The sequence below is a fragment of the Notolabrus celidotus genome, chromosome 1, assembly GCF_009762535.1.
Source record: "Notolabrus celidotus isolate fNotCel1 chromosome 1, fNotCel1.pri, whole genome shotgun sequence".
NCBI lineage: Eukaryota > Metazoa > Chordata > Actinopteri > Labriformes > Labridae > Notolabrus > Notolabrus celidotus.
In genome coordinates, this window is record NC_048272.1 from 41,352,758 (window position 1) to 41,366,850 (window position 14,093).

The following is a 14,093-nucleotide window of genomic DNA, read 5'->3' on the forward strand; positions in this document are numbered from 1 at the left end:
AATGATGAACGATGAGCGTGCGATTGATTAACAATGAGTGTGCGAATGATGAATGATTTACGCGCCAATGATGAATGATGTACGCGCGATTGATGAACAATGAGTGTGCGAATGATGTACGCGCGATTGATGAACAATGAGTGTGCGAATGATGTGCGCGCGCCAATGATGAATGATGTGCGCGCGCCAATGATGAATGATGTGCGCGCGCCAATGATGAATGATGTGCACACGCAAATGATGAACGCCTAAATGATGAACGATATGCGCGCGAATGATGAACGATGAGCGCACGCAAATGATGAACGATGAGCGCACGCAAATGATGAACGATGAGCGCGCGATTGATTAACAATGAGTGTGCGAATGATGAATGATTTACGCGCCAATGATGAATGATGTACGCGCGATTGATGAACAATGAGTGTGCGAATGATGAATGATTTACGCGCCAATGATGAATGATGTACGCGCGATTGATGAACAATGAGTGTGCGAATGATGTGCGCGCGCCAATGATGAATGATGTGCGCGCGCCAATGATGAATGATGTGCACGCGCCAATGATGAATGATGTGCGCGCGCCAATGATGAATGATGTGCGCGCGCCAATGATGAATGATGTGCGCGCTCAAATGATGAATGATGTGCGCGCTCAAATGATGAATGATGTGCGCTCAAATGATGAATGATGTGCGCTCAAATGATGAATGATGTGCGCTCAAATGATGAATGATGTGCGCTCAAATGATGAATGATGTGCACGTGCAAATGATGAATGATGTGCACGTGCAAATGATGAATGATGTGCGCGCGATTGATGAACAATGAGTGTGCGAATGATGAATGATGTACGCGCCAATGATGAATGATGTACGCGCGATTGATGAACAATGAGTGTGCGAATGATGTGCGCGCGCCAATGATGAATGATGTGCGCGCGCCAATGATGAATGATGTGCGCGCGCCAATGATGAATGATGTGCACGCGCCAATGATGAATGATGTACACGCCAATGATGAATGATGTGCTCTCAAATGATGAATGATGTGCGCTCAAATGATGAATGATGTGCGCTCAAATGATGAATGATGTGCGCTCAAATGATGAATGATGTGCGCTCAAATGATGAATGATGTGCTCTCAAATGATGAATGATGTGCGCTCAAATGATGAATGATGTGCACTCAAATGATGAATGATGTGCGCTCAAATGATGAATGATGAGCGCTCAAATGATGAATGATGTGCGCTCAAATGATGAATGATGTGCTCTCAAATGATGAATGATGTGCGCTCAAATGATGAATGATGTGCACGTGCAAATGATGAATGATGTGCTCTCAAATGATGAATGATGTGCTCTCAAATGATGAATGATGTGCTCGCGAATGATGAATGATGTGCACGTGCAAATGATGAATGATGAGCGCGCGATTGATGAACAATGAGTGTGCGAATGATGAATGATGTACGCGCGATTGATGAACAATGAGTGTGCGAATGATGTGCGCGCGCCAATGATGAATGATGTGCGCTCGCCAATGATGAATGATGTGCGCGCGCCAATGATGAATGATGTGCGCTCGCCAATGATGAATGATGTGCGCGTGCCAATGATGAATGATGTGCGCGTGCCAATGATGAATGATGTGCACGCGCCAATGATGAATGATGTGCGCTCGCCAATGATGAATGATGTGCGCGCGCCAATGATGAATGATGTGCGCGCACCAATGATGAATGATGTGTGCGCGCCAATGATGAATGATGTGTGCGCGCCAATGATGAATGATGTGTGCGCGCCAATGATGAATGATGTACACGCCAATGATGAATGATGTGCGCGCGCCAATGATGAATGATGTGCGCGTGCCAATGATGAATGATGTGCACGCGCCAATGATGAATGATGTACACGCCAATGATGAATGATGTGCACTCAAATGATGAATGATGTGCGCTCAAATGATGAATGATGTATGCGCCAATGATGAATGATGTGCACTCAAATGATGAATGATGTATGCGCCAATGATGAATGATGTACACGCCAATGATGAATGATGTGCACTCAAATGATGAATGATGTACACGCCAATGATGAATGATGTGCACTCAAATGATGAATGATGTATGCGCCAATGATGAATGATGTGCACTCAAATGATGAATGATGTATGCGCCAATGATGAATAATGTGCACTCAAATGATGAATGATGTGCGCGCGCCAATGATGAATGATGCTATCATTCATCATTCACATGAGAATGATGAATGAGGCGCCCTAGAATAATGAATGGGGAACGATACGCGCATGAGAATGATGAATGATGTGCGTGCGAATGATGAATGATGAGGCACGAGAATGATGAACGATGAGTAGAGGGATTTTTCTGTAATGCAAAGTGTGTTGTTTCATTGTTGTTTACATTTTGAATGTAATTGTTTCATTTATAGTTATTTCAGTTGTATTCATCAGTTATTTTTTCAATAGATTGTTTATTAATTTACAGTGCTTTTGTTATGTTTTGAAAAAACAAATTAACTTTATTCAGATTTTTCTTTAATTAAATCATTTCATTGCAAAATAAACAGTATTTAACAGGTTCAAAAAAGTACATAGGTAGAACATGAGACGCTCAAATGAATTCATTATTTTTGTATGGTCATATTGTGTTATTTTAAATGTTGAAAACGGGGTGTATGGCCATTTCCACGCACAGGTCTGCATTTATCAATTTGAGCGTGGGTGGAGGATACGTTCAAATCCCTTCGTGTACGCAAGTTTTCATGTCAGTGTGGAGCACGGTGCAGCAAAGAAAATCTGTCTGTGGCTGAGAATCAGCTCATAACAGTGCAGTGCATTTTCAGACAGACAGACGGAGGTTCACAGATTCATGTTTAGATCGTAAGACTAGATATGATACCTAATATGTATTTTATTTTTCACTCTATCCATCCTGTGAAACGTTTTTGAAAGGACATTGAGCAGCGTGAGCTGTCAGCTGATTTCTTCCTTTAACAAATATGTGTTTTCTTTATTGATTTACTTTAAAAATCTACGAAGCTTTCAGTATCAATACTCCTGTGTGCACAGAGAACTCTCTATAGAAAATATTGTTGGTGATTCAAACAGAAAGATGTGATTGATGACAGGACTTACCATGAAGACGATTGTTTTACTCCTTATTGTTTTATTGAATGGATGGCCTATGTGTGTGTGTGTGTGTGTGTGTGTGTGTGTGTTTGTGTGTGTGTGTGTGTGTGTGTGTGTGTGTGTGTGTGTGTGTCAGCAGACCATTTAAGAATAAAAACATTCATTCATATGAGATCAAAACCTGTCAGCACGTCCTGAGTTATTAATAATTAATGTAACACTCCAGTTTGACTCGTGAGTAATTGCACACTAGCGATTTCTTGCAGAGGCTGCGTGTCACAAAATGACCACAGTTGGAGTTAATAACAATTGGTAGGTTAAACAGTGTGCGGTCGACGATATTAAATATTTTCCATCTACCCCATCGGACACGGTGCAGGTTGGTCTGTGCCCTCAGCACCCCGACACAGACTCAGTAAGTGCTGCCGCTCCCCTCTTACAGAACAGAGACAGTTTCAGGCTGGGGTCTCCTGTGCAGCTTGTTTTGAGAGTAGCCACGTTTTTTTTTATAATGATCTTAAGGTCTGCAGTTTCTTCCCCTGAATATAAAGAATTCCTTTTATTAAAGTGTCGTATCACGGCTGAATAAGTTTGTTTTTTATCAAGGGATTTATAAATCAAATGTTTAAACTTCAGCTGGAGTTTAGATTTCAAACCCATGCTGCTGCAATGACTTTCATCCAGACATGGTTTCTCTGACTCCCTTTAATGCCTCTTTTCTGGCTGATAATCAACACAGTTATATGTTTCTACCTCCGTTGCTTTGGTGTCGATCTCCAGATCAGACATGTTTCCTGTTATTTGGCCTTAGAGCGTCCCTCCATGTCCCTCCATTCTATCTGATAAATAGATAAGGTAAGTTATTGCATGATAAAAATTGCACCAGGTGATTTAAAAACAGACATACACAGTATGAAGAGCAGTGGGATTCAGATGGATACAGTAGTTATTTGTGAATGTGCCAAGTCACATAGTAACTTCCATGTAGTGGAATGAAAGATGAGAACAGATGATTAAGGGACACAGCAGTGCTGGTGTTAAACAGTCTGATTGCAGATGGGATGAAGGACCTGCGGTAGCGCTCCGTTCTGCAGGGTGGGAGTTTAATATATCTAACCTCCTCTATGGAGTCCAGAGGACAGCCCAGGACAGAACTGGCCCTCCTGACCAGTCTGTTAAGTCTTTTCCTGTCCCTGTCTGTGCTCCCTGCTCCCCAGCAGACCACTGCATAGAAGAAAGCAGACGCTACCACAGTGTCATAAAATGTCCGTAACAGAGTCCTGCACACTCCGAAGGACCTCAGTCTTCTCAGCAGGTGCAGACCACTTTGGCCCTTCTTGTACAGGACGTCGGTGCTGTGTGACCAGTCCAGTTTATTGTTGAGGTGAACACCCAGGTATTTGAAGGTCTCCCCCCTCTCGATGTCCAACCCCTGGATGTTCACCGCTGCAGTCCGGTGTGTTTTCCAGCGGAAGTCGATCACCATCTCCTTGGTCTTGCTGGTGTTGAGCTGAAGGTGGTTTAGCTCACACCAGTTGACAAAGTCCATGATGACCTCCCTGTACTCCAGCTCGTCCCCCTCTGACACACACCCGACGATGGCTGTGTCATCGGAGAACTTCTGGAGGTGACAACTCCCAGAGTTGTAGCTGAAGTCCGAGGTGTACAGAGTGAAGAGGAAGGGGGAGAGCACTGTCCCCTGTGGTGCTCCTGTGCTGCAGAAACTGTATGATTAACCCCCCAATGAGTGAATTAAGAAGCCTAACACATTGAAATGCTTACCAGCTGTAATAATCCTGTCCACTCTTTTTGGCAGGCTTCATCCTCCGGTGACCAGAGGTGGGTAGTAACGAGTTACATTTACTCCGTTACATGTACTTGAGTAGTTTTTTCAAAAAATTGTACTTCTGAGAGTATTTGTTTTGCAGAGTACTTTTTACTCCTACTCAAGTACATTTGTGTAAAAAAATATGTACTTTTACTTCGTTACATTGGGCTGTCCAGCCTCTACTTTTACCGTTCCTTTTTTTCTACATTTTATATTGTTTTATATTCAGCCGATCTCTCACACAGCTCCTTCTGATCCAGAGCTATAAATAGCCTCAACACTGAATGAACGGAGAAGTAGCTCCGCCCCCGCCTCCACCTACAGCTGGGGGAGAGAGGCTGCGTAATACCTGCGTCCCCTTTGGAGGAACCAACATGTTTACCCTGTACCCAAAATCCAGACTCTCTCATAACTTCTAAATGACGAGGAGAAACAGTCACATTATGCGCTGCTTACTTTATCTATACGGTGGAAATCTTGAGCTTATAGAACAATGAAATCTTAAAAACATGTCATGGTGAGTTATCAGTTAGGTAAGCTAAGGGTCAAACTGGTTAATATTAAATCTTAAAAACATGTTATAGTTAGTTATCAGTTAGGTAAGCTAATGATCATACTAGTTAATATTAAATCTTAAAAGCATGTCATGGTGAGTTATCAGTTAGGTAAGCTAATGATCATACTAGTTAATATTAAATCTTAAAAGCATGTCATGGTGAGTTATCAGTTAGGTAAGCTAAGGATCATACTGGTTAATATTAAATCTTAAAAACATGTTATAGTTAGTTATCAGTTAGGTAAGCTAATGATCATACTAGTTAATATTAAATCTTAAAAGCATGTCATGGTGAGTTATCAGTTAGGTAAGCTAAGGATCATACTAGTTAATATTAAATCTTAAAAACATGTCATGGTGAGTTATCAGTTAGGTAAGCTTAGGATCATACTGGTTAACATTAAATCTTAAAAGCATGTCATGGTGAGTTATCAGTTAGGTAAGCTTAGGATCATACTGGTTAACATTAAATCTTAAAAGCATGTTAGAAATGTTGGAAAGTAATCTAAAGTAACTGATAAGAGCAGTAAGGTAGCATGCTGATAAAAACAGCTGCTTCTGAAGCTCAACAGTCACCTCAGAGAGATTCTTCAGGACTGAGTTCATGGCCTTTTTAAACACTTCCAAGTTGTTTTAGTATTTTCAAGTTATGTTTTTAAGTAAGATGTACTGAAAATAAGTTAAAGGTTAAAAAAGAAAGTTTGGAAGGCATAGATATATTTTTTATTGTAATGTTGGAGTATTGATGTTCTGGAGTTCTGATGACATCTTAGACAGTTTGAAGTTCTAGCTTGTTTTAAAAAATGAAAGCGGGTACATTAGTTTGTGCACAGTGCAGCTTCTCTTTCTTTAATGTTTGAAAGTAAACCATGCCTAACAGCATTCATTTTGGCATTTTCCTATTTATGTCACTTTATTAAAGGCAGTGTGCACTTCACATTGTTATTAGCATTTCCAATACAGTACAATTTTATATATGATACTACTCACAAGTTACTCATTACTTGAGTAGTTTTTTTTTTAGGTACTTATTTACTCTTACTCAAGTACTTATTTCTATGAGTACTCTTACTTCTACTTGAGTAACATCATTAGAAAGTAACAGTACTTTTACTTGAGTACTGTTTCGGTTTACTCTACCCACCTCTGCCGGTGACATATGCAGCATGTAGCTTTTCTCAGGATGTTTTTTTTTTTCTGAAGATATTTAATAAGCTTTAATGTTTTTCTTGACGAGCTTCCTTCAAAAATAAGTTTCCTGATTCCAGTTGGGCAAATAAAGCGGTCTTTGACTGTCAACAGCATAATTCCAACAGTGGCTTATCTTTGAATTCAGCTTAAATAATGTATGTAAGTAGCATACACATAATTAACCAATAATAGTGTGATACCATTATGATTCATAAAGCGCTACATATCAGATTCCCATATAACATTATTTTATTTTGAAGGCCATGGAGAGAAAAAAAACACAGAAGATGTTTCTGTGACAGTCTAGGATTGTGGGTAATGCAGTTCATTTCCCAGAGATCATGATTAAACTACGTTTAAAACAAGGTTGATATAATACAAACTTATAATATAATCATATTTTATTACAGTAGCTTTTGGTGAGCATACACTCGGTGGAGAAATGTCTTCATCAGTAAGCACTAGGGGTGACCCCAAATAGTCGAATATTCGACGATTCGTTCTAACAAGCCTTAGTCGACTGCCAATCTCATAGTGGAATATTTGCATATGAAACGTGGATCATTCCATTCAAACCATGGGGGTGCTCAATGTCTAATTTTACATTATTTTCCTGTTTCCTGTAAAATAGTGTCTCATATATCCTATTTTGATATAAATATAGACTTATTTAATGTAATTCTGAGAACAGCTCTTGAAGTGTTAAATCTCCTTAAAGTGGTAATTAAATCTCCCCTGGTAATTAAAGGTGGACTCTCACATTTAGCGGGAGCTGTGGAGCAGACGTACCTCAGATGGTCTTTAAATCTTTCTACGTTCATAGCAGCTCAAAATGTCAGGAAATAAAACTTCAGTTGATCCTAAAAACTAGTGATGAAGATGAGGAGCAGCTTCATGAAGAGGGCTGTGAGATCAAGGATTACCAGACCACACAAAAACTGTACGGGGCCAAAAGAACGAGGAGGAATACCCAAAGCTGTCCGAAGCCTCAAAAACAATCCACAGCATCCCATCCACCTCCACACCATCAGAGAGGATATTCTCAAAGACAGGATTTACAGTCAACAAAGACAGGAGCGCACTTCTGCCCGTACACACGATGGTTTTCCTCACGTACAATTTGAAAAGACTCAAGCGGACAAAGACGTGATGAAAGACTGTTTTAAAAGGTTCTGTTAAGAGATTTAAAAACCCTTTAGCTGGTTCAGGTTTGATTTTGAACATTATACAAATGTTTAGTCTTAAGTTGGACAAACTACCCTCTGCAGTGCTGCTCTCCTCTGTGTGAACACTGTTTAAATATCTCCTGATTCCTTATTCTATAGTGGAGCGTTGTTCCATGTTTAACGGATGGTGGTCTTATTTGAGTTTTCTCTCCTTCATCACCTCGTTGTTTTTGCAATATAGATTTAAAAAATCTAAGTTTTATACTTATAATATTCTGTTGTCCCTTTTACTTTAAGCTATGAGTCTCTTAATTGTAAAGGGTTATGTGTAATATTGTCATGAGGTCACCATCATGCAGACTTTGGGTCAATAAGGAAAAACAACAAACATTCCACTATTCGTCGACTATGGGCAAAATCTGATGAATCAGATTCGACTAAGCAAATCCTTAGTCTGGCTCACCCCTAGTAAGCACGTATTTTAAAGGCTACCAAGTCAAGATCATTATTTTCTGTTTGTCATATTTTGCCTCCTCTGGGGAATAGAGTTCTATTCCAACAAACCCAGTCTGTTTTGTGGTCTTTTTCCAAACTTGACACCAACTAGGGGAAACTGAGTGGGCACGTTTAAACTGCTAGATGTAAACATTCTTGATATGTCAAAAATGTCTTATTTTCTCAATAATCATTATTTTAGAGTTTATTTTCATATGAGAACTTTCTTTGTCTCACAGTCTAAATCATTTCTGATGATTGAACATACGGGCTGCACAGTGGTGCAGTGGGTAGCGCTGTCACAGTTAGAAGGTTCCGGGTTCCAGTCAGGTGCCTTTCTGTGTGGAGTTTGCATGTTCTCTTTGTTCATGCGTGGGTTCTCTCTGGGTACTCCGACTTCCTCGCACAGTCCAAAAACATGCTCACCAGGTTAATTGGTCTCTCTAACTTGCCCGTAGGTGTGTGTGTGCGTGAATAGTTGTCTGCCTTCTGCCCGAAGTCAGCTCCCTGTGACCCCGAACAGGATAAGTGGTCAAGATAATGGATGGATTGAACTTCCTTTAGTTTTGTTCAGTCAGCATGATTAATTAGTGTTATTGTACCATTCAAAATGAAGTTGGACCCAAACATTGCAAAGAAGTAATGGTAAAGAAAGTTTCTGAGACGGAAGAGGAGTTGTTTACAAAGTAAATATTAACACAATATAAGTCAGACACCGAAAATACAAGACATGGAAAGCTGGAGCAACATTGCTAGATGGTATGACTTTGTTATTAATTCTTTTTACACAAAAATAGTATATAAATAAGTATATATATATATATATACACACACGCATATACACACACAAATATATATATATATTTACACACAATTTCAAGCCGTTACTTGTAGGGGTGACCTGGAACAGTCAGGGATTTAACTATTTGATTTGGAGGACTCTGATTCGACTATGAACCTCGGTCCTGTGCCCGTAGATGCAGAGTAGGTAGGCCGCCAAGTACCCAAAGAAGCGGTATCTTGTCTTGGTGTCCTCTGTCTGGGCCTTTTCGAGGTCATCTGAACGGGAGAGAGAGAGAGAGAGAGCCTCTTAGCCGTCAAATCAGCACAGTGATGGATGTATGTGGGATTGCCTCCAAACACAGCCTTACCCAAGAATTACTATTCATCTGTTTTTTTAATTGCGTTAACATAGATACAGGCATGACAAGACGATGATCACCTTTGCTCTTTAACATTACGTTAGCGGATACTTCTATATCGCCTACTGGAGGCAGATTCAGAACACATATTTATTATTGCTTTACACAGACTTTAAGTGCAATGGGAGGGGAGGGGAGGGGTGCTAAATGTTATCAATATCACTTTTAAGTTAAGATAGGACAAGCAGTTAGGATTTTTTTCTGCAATGAGGCCTCTGAATGATACTGTTTTTATCTGTTAAAATAGTCATTATTGAGGGAATGAAGAAGAACAGCAATGTAACAGCTGATTCTACACTTTTGAATGGTAGTGTATATGGGTTTTCCTTGAGAAATGTTAAAGAACTTACTCTTTTCTTTCAGTGCCTTCTTTTCCCCCTTTTCTTCTTGTCTGAGATCTCCTCAGGGAGGCTCGTGTCTGAGCTCTGATCTACAACAGGAACAGAGCAACTTCATCACTCACTCAACTAGTCAGTGACAGACCTTCGCACTTATAAGGCTGGCTGGCGCCTTGCTGCTGTCCAGTCAAACACAACCTGCAGCATCTTTTTGGCCAAAAGAAATCTGTATAATAATAAAAGCCATTAAACATACCATCTTTATCTGAGGTCCCCTCCTCACTGCCGGTGTCAGCTCTTTTTGGGGGGGAGTGAAGTTCAGACCATTCATCTGTGAAAGAAAGAGCAAACACAAAGTGACACCTCATGCTGTGAAGTGTTAGCCTGGCATAGCCAGACAGATAGCAAATGTGCATCAGTTTCCAGGGCGTGTTATCAATAGGCGCAAACCAAAATGCTAACCACAAATCAGAGCAGAGAAACGTGAACTACATACTGTCGGTGAGCCGGGTGGTGCTGGGTTCGTTGTAAAGCAGGAGAAACATGGCTGCCTGGTAACAAGCAACCTCATATTACAGCTAAACACTAAAATGTGTTTCTGAATACATTTGAGGCAAAAAATAGGTAATGCAGTAACAGAATCTTGATTCATACATGATCAGCACTGCCTAGTTTTACAGTTTGATCTGAGTTTGATATGTTGCTCTAGACTGACAGCACCTACAACCAATCAGAGCAGAGAAACATGTCTGGAGCCGTGACTCTCTTCTGTGATTGGCTCGTCAGTGTTAGGGCTGCTGGAAATAGGTTTGAATGGAAGAGTGGCCACACCCACTTTTCTGAGAAAATGAAACATAGAGCTCAGAAATATGGACTGGTTTCCAGGCTAGTGCAGTGTAGGAAAGGAAGACATACTGAAAGCATGCAACTGTATCTGCAAATTGATAGCACAGAATTAACAAGTGTTCATATAGACTGGTTTAATATGGACTGCATCCTTATTTTTAATACTTACTGTCCTCCACCTCTCTGCCTTGTTTCCTTCTTTTTTGTGGGACAGGACTTTCACCTATGAAGGATATCAGTGGACAAATATTAGTGGTTTTATAAGCTTTAAGTGGTATTGTACGGTATATGTTTCCCCCACAGTTTTTAAGAACTCACTCTTTCTTTCACTGCCTTCTTTTTCCCCTCTTTTCTTGTCTGGGACCTTCTCAGGCAGGGGTGTTCCTGGCCTCTGATCTACAACAGGAGCAGCCAAACATTAGGAACTGTTACTGAAAGCTCAGGCATAATATACAGTATGTTAGAGGTTTCGGTCTGTTCAAGTGCTTTAAACATTAAAAATCTACTTAAGACCTGACAGTTGGTTGACTAGTGTTTATATAGACTGGTTTGATAGTTTTAATACTTACTGTCCTCCACCTCTCTGCCTCGTTTCCTTCCTGTCTGTGGGACAGGACTTTCACCTAACAGAGATAATAATGGTAAACTAGAAAGGTTTCATTTCCTGAAAGCAAATGCGTTGAAATGCTGAAGCTAAAGGCTGAAAGCTGTGAAACACAGCTGAACATGTGGAAATGTGAAATAAAGAAAAATAACTACAGACGTTGTAAAGAGCAGAATAATCAGAAGTCTTAAACATGTGAAGTATTTGAAGTGGTTGAATTAGTGGAAGTTGTTAAAGTGGTTAAAGTAGTTAAAGTGATTGAAGTGGTTAAAGTCATTGAAAACTAACAAACTAACCCTGACCCTTGGTTTGAAAATACACTTTTTCTGAATTTTAGGGCATTTTTATTGCAAATAATATTCAATAACTCCACTGTTATACAGTGTAGACTCCTGAAAGTCACTGCAAACCTTCATCATGTCCCTCTGATTATTCTACAACACTTGGTTTGAGGATATAGTTTTTCAGATTTTGGGGGGAATTTTTATTGCAAATAATATTCAATAACTTCACTGTTATACAGTGTAGACTCCTGAAAGTCACTACAAACCTTTATCATGTCATTATTATACTACAACACTGTTCAGACCATGTGTTAAAAAATAAACAGAGCTTAAGCTTAAAGCCTTATCCAGCTCATGTAAAAAAATAATAATAATACACTTCAACCTATACTAGCTGTTATGTTCTCATTTTAATATATCTATGTTTATTTTTCTTTTATAGATTACCTTACATCCTGTCAATATTCTGCTTTCATCAAACCCCTGGTGCCCTGTCTTCTGATTACAATAGAATAGATCTTTATTGACATTGTTGTGAAACAATGAAAAGCAATTTAGCAACTCTTTGTATAGCAGCACATATTTTAACATTTAAAATAACACAATGTGACAATATAAATAATTAATTCATTTAATTGTGTCATGTTCTATGTTCTTTTTTGAACCTTTGTTAAATACTGTCTATTTTGCAATGAAATAATTTATTTAAAAACAATCTAAATTAAGTTAGTTTGTTATAACAAAAGCACTTTAAGTTAATAACAAAGAATTTATTCAACAAATAACAAGAAATAACCAAAACTGATGAATGCCACTCAAATAACTATAAACAAAACAAATACATAAAACATTTAAATAACAATTAATTCTCCCTCTACTGGGCCCTTATATTATTCCTCGCCCCTGTCCTTCCCCTCTCCCTTACTTTTGTCCTCTCCTTCTGCTTCCTCCCCCTTCCTCTCCACTACCTCCGCCTCTATAATTTACCCCTCCCCTCAAAATGATCCTTAAATAAAATGGCAGCTCCTTGAAATCCGCCTCCAGCTCCCTCCACAATGCCTCAGAAATGAGGTGCTGTCCATCTGCTGTCAGTAGATGCAGCATCCCTGGCCTGCCCTCAGCCTCCATGGTTCCCAGAGCGTTGACCTCCTCTTCAGAGCAGGCTTCCTGTTGGAAAAAATTACAATTGGGTAATAATATAATATATAATTAATATATAATTAATATAATATATTAGCACACTGCCAATAGTATTTATCAAAAAGACAGAAGTTTGGCCAACAGTCAGACTCAGAACCCACCTCCATGGTTGTATGGACTGTGGAGTTCAGTCCATAGCCGTAGGGACTCTGGCTGCCTCTCAGGTGAGTAAGACTCACCTCAACCTTACAGAATCGTGATCTACTTGATCAGTATCAGTCTGGCTTTAGGCGGGGCCACTCTCCTGAAACTGCACTTTTATCAGTAACAGAATCGTTGCGTATGGCTAAAGCAGCGGGTCAGTCCTCAGTTCTCTTGCTGCTGGATCTGTCTGCTGCTTTTGACACAGTAAACCACCAAATCCTCCTCTCTACACTCTCCTCACTTGGTATCTCAGGGTCTGCCCTCCAGTGGTTCAAGTCCTACCTTACAGGGAGATCTTTTAGAGTATCATGGACAGGAGAAGTGTCCAATATGCATGGCTTATCAACAGGGGTACCTCAAGGGTCAGTGCTTGGTCCCCTCCTGTTATCAATATACACCACATCACTTGGGGCAGTGATCCGCTCCCATGGCTTTTCCTATCACTGCTATGCAGATGATACACAGCTGTTCCTGTCTTTCCCACCTGACGACACAACTGTCTCAGCCCGGATCTCATCCTGCCTTGCTGACATTTCTGAATGGATGAGGGAACGTCACCTACAGCTCAACCTGTCCAAGACTGAGCTTATTATCATTCCAGCCAGTCCCACTATGGACCCACAGATCAATATCCAGTTTGGATCTCAAAACCTCATGCCCACTAAGTCTGCCCAAAATCTGGGTGTCATGATCGATGACCAGCTAACCTTCAAGGTTCATGTTGCCTCGATTGCTCGGTCCTGACGTTTTGCCCTCTATAACATAAAGAGGATCAGACCCTACCTGACAGAACACGCAACACAGCTCCTGGTTCAAGCTCTTATAATGTCACGCATTGACTACTGCAACTCTCTTCTGGCAGGCCTCCCAGCATGCACGGTTAAACCTCTAGAACTGATCCAGAACGCAGCAGCACGTCTGGTCTTCAACCAGCCTAAGACAGCTCATGTCACTCCCCTGCTCATTTCACTACACTGGCTTCCAGTTGCAGCTCACAACAGATACAAAACTCTAATCATCACTTACAAAGCAGTCACCAAAACCGCTCCAGCTGAGAAGGGGATCTGGACAGGAAGA

General features: G+C 40.4%; 1 long non-coding RNA gene across 1 annotated transcript; it reads right to left on the minus strand.

The window, feature by feature from the left end:
- Positions 1 to 9,235: 9,235 nt before the first annotated feature.
- Positions 9,236 to 11,007, minus strand: LOC117822573. Its single transcript, XR_004633215.1, has 4 exons — positions 10,954 to 11,007; positions 10,195 to 10,269; positions 9,951 to 10,030; positions 9,236 to 9,457 (listed from the first exon to the last, which is right to left on the minus strand). It is a non-coding gene; the product is annotated as an uncharacterized LOC117822573 (long non-coding RNA).
- Positions 11,008 to 14,093: the final 3,086 nt, after the last annotated feature.